This window comes from Panthera uncia, assembly GCF_023721935.1.
Source record: "Panthera uncia isolate 11264 chromosome B3 unlocalized genomic scaffold, Puncia_PCG_1.0 HiC_scaffold_1, whole genome shotgun sequence".
Taxonomy (NCBI): Eukaryota; Metazoa; Chordata; class Mammalia; order Carnivora; family Felidae; genus Panthera; species Panthera uncia.
Genome location: NW_026057582.1, coordinates 133,803,749 through 133,809,748, shown reverse-complemented (window position 1 = coordinate 133,809,748; position 6,000 = coordinate 133,803,749).

Here is a 6,000-nt window from a genome sequence, read left to right as displayed (position 1 = left end):
AAAAAAAAAAAAAAAAAAAGAACCAGCCTCTCGTTTCATTGATCTGTTCTACTGTTTTTTTGGTTTCGACAGCATTGATTTCTGCTCTAATCTTTATTATTTCCTGTCTTCTGCTGGTGTTGGGTTTTATTTGCTGTTCTTTTTCCAGCTCTTTAAGGCATAAGGTTAGGTTGTGTATCTGAGACCTTTCTTCCTTCTTTAGCAAGGCCTGGATTGCTATATGCTTTCCTCTTATGACTGCCTTTGCTGCATCCCAGAGGTTTTGGGCTGTGGTGTTATCATTTTCTTTGGCTTCCATGTACTTTTTAATTTCCTCTTTAACTGCTTGGTTGTCCCATTCATTCTTTAGTAGGATGTTCTTCAGTCTCCAAGTATTTGTTATCTTTCCACATTTTTTCTTGTGGTTGATTTTGAGTTTCATAACATTGTAGTCTGAAAATATGCACGGTATGATCTCAATCTTTTTGTACTTGTTGAGGGCTGATTTGTGTCCCAGTATGTGGTCTATTCTGGAGAATCTTCCATGTGTACTGGAGAAGAATGTGTATTCTGCTGCTGTAGGATGTAATGTTCTGAATATATCAGTTAAGTCCATCCGGTCCGGTGTGCCATTAAATGCCATCGTTTCTTTGTTGATTTTCTGTTTAGATGATCTGTCCATTGTTGTAAGTGGGGTGTTGAAGTCCCCTACTATTATAGTATTAGTATTGATGAGTTTCTTTATGTTTGTAATTCATTGATTTATATATTTGGGTGCCTGTACATTTGGCACATAAATGTTTACAATTGTTAGGTCTTCTTGGTGGATAGACCCCTTGATTATGACATAATGCCCTTCTGCATCTCTTGATACAGTCTTTATTTTAAAGTCTAGATTGTCTGATATAAGTATGGCTACTCTGGCTTTCTTTTGTCGACCATTAGTATGATAGATGGTTCTCCATCCCCTTACTTTCAATCTGAAGGTGTGTTTAGGTCTAAAGTGGGTCTCTTGTAAACAGCATATAGATGGATCTTGCTTTCTTATCCATTCCGTTACCCTGGAGCATTTAGTCCATTGATGTTTAGCTGAGTTCTGTGGTTCTGTGGTTCAGGTTGTGTAGATTTTTGTGTTAATCCTCAAATCAGTTTTCTAGGTATGCAGGATAGTTTAGTGTTGATATGGCTGTATTTCATGGAGGTGAGACGCAAAAAAAAAAAAAAAAAAAAAAAAACCCAAAAACAAACAAAAAAACCTTCCATGTTGTTCTGCCATCTTGGCTCCTTCCCTTTAAGATTTTATTTTTAAGTAATTTTTGCACCCAACATGGGGTTTCAACTCCGAACCTTGCAGTCAAGAGTTGCATGCTCTAGTGACTGAGCCGGCAATGTGCCCTTGCTGAGGTCTTTTATCATGAATGGATGTTGTACTTTGTCAAATACATTTTCAGTGTCTATGAAAATGAGCATACAGTTTTTATCCTTTCTCTTGTTGACGTGATGTATCACATTGATTGATTTGCAAATATTGAACCACCCTTGCATCCTGGGAATAAATTCCACTTGCTCGATCATGGTAAATGATTTTTTTTAAATGTATCGTTGGATATGGCTTGCTAACTTTTTGTTGGTGATTTCTGCATCTATTTTCGTCAAAGGTATTGGCCTGTAGTTCTCTTTTTTTGTGGTGTCTTTTTTTTTCTAGTGTCTTTATCTGGATTTGGTAGGTTTTCCTGGCCTCATAGAATGGATTTGGAAGCTTTCCTTCTATTTTTTGGAATATTTGAGAACAATAGATACGAATTCTTCTTTAATTTTTTTCCCAACATGATTGATTTTTATTGCATGTAATACCTTTCTCCTTTATTTATTTATTTATTTATTTATTTATTTATTTAGAGGTGCATATGGTTTTTTATTTAATGTTTCTCAAAAATGAATATCATCCTATCTAATTTCTTTTTTTAAATACAATTTATTGTCAAATTGGCTAACATACAGTATGTAAAACATGCTCTTGGTTTTGGGGGTAGATTCCCCTGGTTCATTGTTTCCATACAACAACCAGTGCTCATCCCAACAAGTGCCCTCCTCAGTGCCCATCACCCAGTTCCCCTCTCCCCCATCCCTCCATCAACCCTCAGTTTGCTCTCTGTATTAAGAGTCTCTTATGGGCTGACTCCCTCCCTCTCTGTTTGTAACTATTTTTTCCCCTTCCCTTGGTCTTTTGTTAAGTTTCTTAAGTTCCACATATGAGTGAAAACATGATAACTGTCTTTCTCTGACTGACCTATTTCACTTAGCATAATACCTCCCAGTTCCATCCACATTGCTGCAAATGGCATGATTTCATTCTTTCTCATTGCCAAGTAGTATTCCATTGTATATATAAACCACATCTTCTTTATCCATTCATCAGTTGATGGACATTTAGAATCTTCCCATAATTTGGCTATTGTTGAAAGCGCTGCTGTAAACATTGGGCTACCTGTGCCCCTATGCATCAGCACTCCTGTATCCCTTGAATAAATTCCTAGTAGTGCTATTATTTGTTGTAGGGTAGTTCTGTTTTTAATTTGTTGAGGAATCCCCACACTGTTTTTCAGAGCGGCTGCACCAGTTTGCATTCCCACCAACAGTACAAGAGGTTCCCGTTCCTCCACATCCTCACCAGCATCTGTGTTTCCTGAGTTGTTAATTTTAGCCACTCTGATCAGTGTGAGGTGGTATCTCATTGTGGTTTTGATTTGTATTTTCCTGATGATGAGCGAAGTTGAGCATCTTTTCATGTGTCTATTAGCCATTTGGATGTCTTCTTTGGAAAAATGTCTATTCATGTCTTCTGCCCATTTCTTCACTGGATTATTTGTTTTTTGGTTCTTGAGTTTGGTAAGTTCTTTATAGATTTTGGATACTAACCCTTTATCTGATATGTCATTTGCAAATATCTTTTCCCATTCTGTCGATTGCCTTTCAGTTTTGTTGATTGTTTCCTTTGCAGTGCAGAAACTTTTTATGTTGATGAGGTCCCAATAGTTCATTTTTGCTTTTAATTCCCTTGACTTTGGAGATGTGTCGAGCAAGAAATTGCTGGGGCTGAGGTCAAAAAGGTTGTTGCCTGCTTTCTCCTCTAGGGTTTTGATGGTTTTCTGTCTCACATTTAGGTCTTTCATCCATTTTGAGTCTATTTTTGTGTATGGTGTAAGAAAGTGGTCCAGTTTCATTCTTCTGCATGTTGCTGTCCAGTTCTCCCAGGACCATTTGCTAAAGAGACTGTCTTTTTTCTTTTTTTTTAAACTTTTTTTAAATGTTTTTATTTATTTTTGAGAGAGAGAGAGACAGAATATGAGTGGGGGAAGGGCAGAGAGAGAGGGAGGCACAGAATCTGAAGCAGGCTCCAGGCTCTGAGCCGTCAGCACAGAGCCTGACTCAGTGCTCGAACTCATGAACTGTGAGATCATGACCTGAGCTGAAGTCGGACGCTCAATGGACTGAGCCACCTGGGCACCCTGAGACTGTCTTTTTTCCATTGGATACTCTTTCTTGCTTTGTTAAAGATTAATTGGCCATGCGTTTTGGGGTCCAATTGTGGGTTCTTGATTCTATTCCATTGGTCTATGTGTCTGTTTTTGTGCCAATACCATACTGTCTTGATGATTACAGCTTTGTAGTAGAGGCTAAAGTCTGGGATTGTGATGCCTCCCACTTCCGTTTTCTTTTTCAATATTACTTTGGCTATTCGGGGTCTTTTGTGGTTCTATACAAATTTCAGGGTTGTTTGTTCTAGCTTTGAGAAAAATGCCAGTGCAATTTTGATTGGGATTGCATTGAATGTGTAGATTGCTTTGGGTAGTATTGACATTTTAACAATATCTATTCTTCCAATCCATGAGCATGCGATATTTTTCCATTTCTTTGTATCTTCTTCAATTTCCTTCATAAGTTTTCTATAGTTTTCAGCATACAGATCTTTTACATCTTTGGTTAGGTTTATTCCTAGGTATTTTATGGTTCTTTGTGCAATTGTAAATGGGATCAATTTCTTGATTTCTCTTTCTGTTGATTAATTGTTGGTGTATAGAAATGCAACCAATTTTGGTACATTGATTTTGTGCCCTACGGCTTTACTGAATTCATGTATCAGTTCTAGTAGCCTTTTTGATGGAGTTTTTCCGGTTTTCCACAAAGAGTATCATGTTGTCTGCCAAAAGTGAAAGCTTGAATTCTTCTTTGCCAATTTTGATGCCTTTTATTTCATTTTGTGGTCTGATGGCTGCTGCTAGGACTTCCAACACTATGTTAAACAACAGTGATGAGAGGGGACATCCTTGTCATGTTCCTGATCTGAGGGGGAAAGCTTTCAGTTTTTCCCCATTGAGGATGGTATTAGCTGTGGGCTTTTCATATATGGCTTTTATGATGTTTAGGTATGTTCCTTCTATCCTGACTTTCCCGAGGGTTTTTATTAAGAAAGGATGCTGTATTTTGTCAAATGCTTTTTCTGAAGCTACTGACAGGATCAGATGATTTTTATCCTTTCTTTTATTAATGTGATGAATCATATTGATTGATTTGTGAATACTGAGGCAGCCCTGCAGCCCAGGAATGAATCTCACTTAATCATGGTGGATAATTCTTTTTATATGCTGTTGAATTCAATTTGCTAGTATCTTGTTGAGAATTTTTGCATCCATGTTCATCAGGGATAGTAGCCTGTAAATCTCTTTTTTTGTGGGGTCTCAGTCTGGTTTGGGAATCAAGGTAATGCTGGCTTCATAGAATGAGTCCGGAAGCTTTCCTTCCATTTCTATTTTTTTGGAACAGCTTGAGAAGGATAGGTATTAACTCTGCTTTAAATGTCTGGTAGAATTCCCCTGGGAAGCCATCTGGCCCAGGACTCTTATTTGCTGGGAGATTTTTGATAATTGATTCAATTTCTTCATTAGTTATGGATCTGTTCAAATTTTCTATTTCTTCTTGTTTGAGTTTTGGTAGTGTGTGGGTGTCTAGGAATTTGTCCATTTCTTCCAGGTTGTCCAGTTTGTTGGCATATAATTTTTCATAGTATTCTCTGATAATTGTATTTCTGAGGGATTGGTTATGATAAGTCCATTTTAATTCATGATTTTATCTATTTGGGTGCCCTCTCTTTTCTTTTTGAGAAGTCTGTCTAGGGGGTTATCAATTTTGTATATTTTTTCAAAAAACCAACTCTTGGTTTCATTGATCTGCTCTTCTGTTTTTTTAGATTCTATATTATTTCTGCTCTGATCTTTATTATTTCTCTTCTTCTGCTAGCCTTGGGGTTTCTTTGCCGTTCTGCTTCTATTTCCTTTTAAGTGTGCTGTTAGATTTTATATTTGGGATTTTTCTTGTTTCTCAAGATAGGCCTGGATTGCAATGTATTTTCCTCTTAGGACTGCCTTTGCTGCATCCCAAAGAGTTCAGACTGTTGTGTTTTCATTTTCATTTGTTTCATATATTTTTAAATTTCTTCTTTAATTGCCTTGCTGACCCATTCATTGTTTAATAGGCTGTTCTTTAAGCTCCATGCATTTGGAGGTTTTTCCAAATTTTTCCTGTGGTTGATTTCAAGTTTCATAGCATTGTGATATGAAAATGTGCATGGTATGATCTCAGTTCTTTTATATTCATTGAGGGCTGTTTTGTGACCCAGTAGGTGATCTATCTTGGACAATGTTCCATGTGCACTCGAGAAGAATATGTAGTCTGCTGCTTTTGGATGGAAAGTTCTGAATATATCTGTCAAGTCCATCTGGTCCAGTGTATCATTCAGGGCCATTGTTTCTGTATTGATTTTCTGTCTAGATGATCTGTCCATTGTTGTAAGTGGGGAATTAATGTCCCCTGCAATTACTACATTCTTACCAATAAGATTGCTTATGTTTGTGATTGTTTTTGTATATTTGGGTGCTCTCAAATTGGGTTCATAAACATGTATAATTATTAGCTCTTCTTGATGGAAAGACCCCATAATTATTATATAATGCCATACTTCAT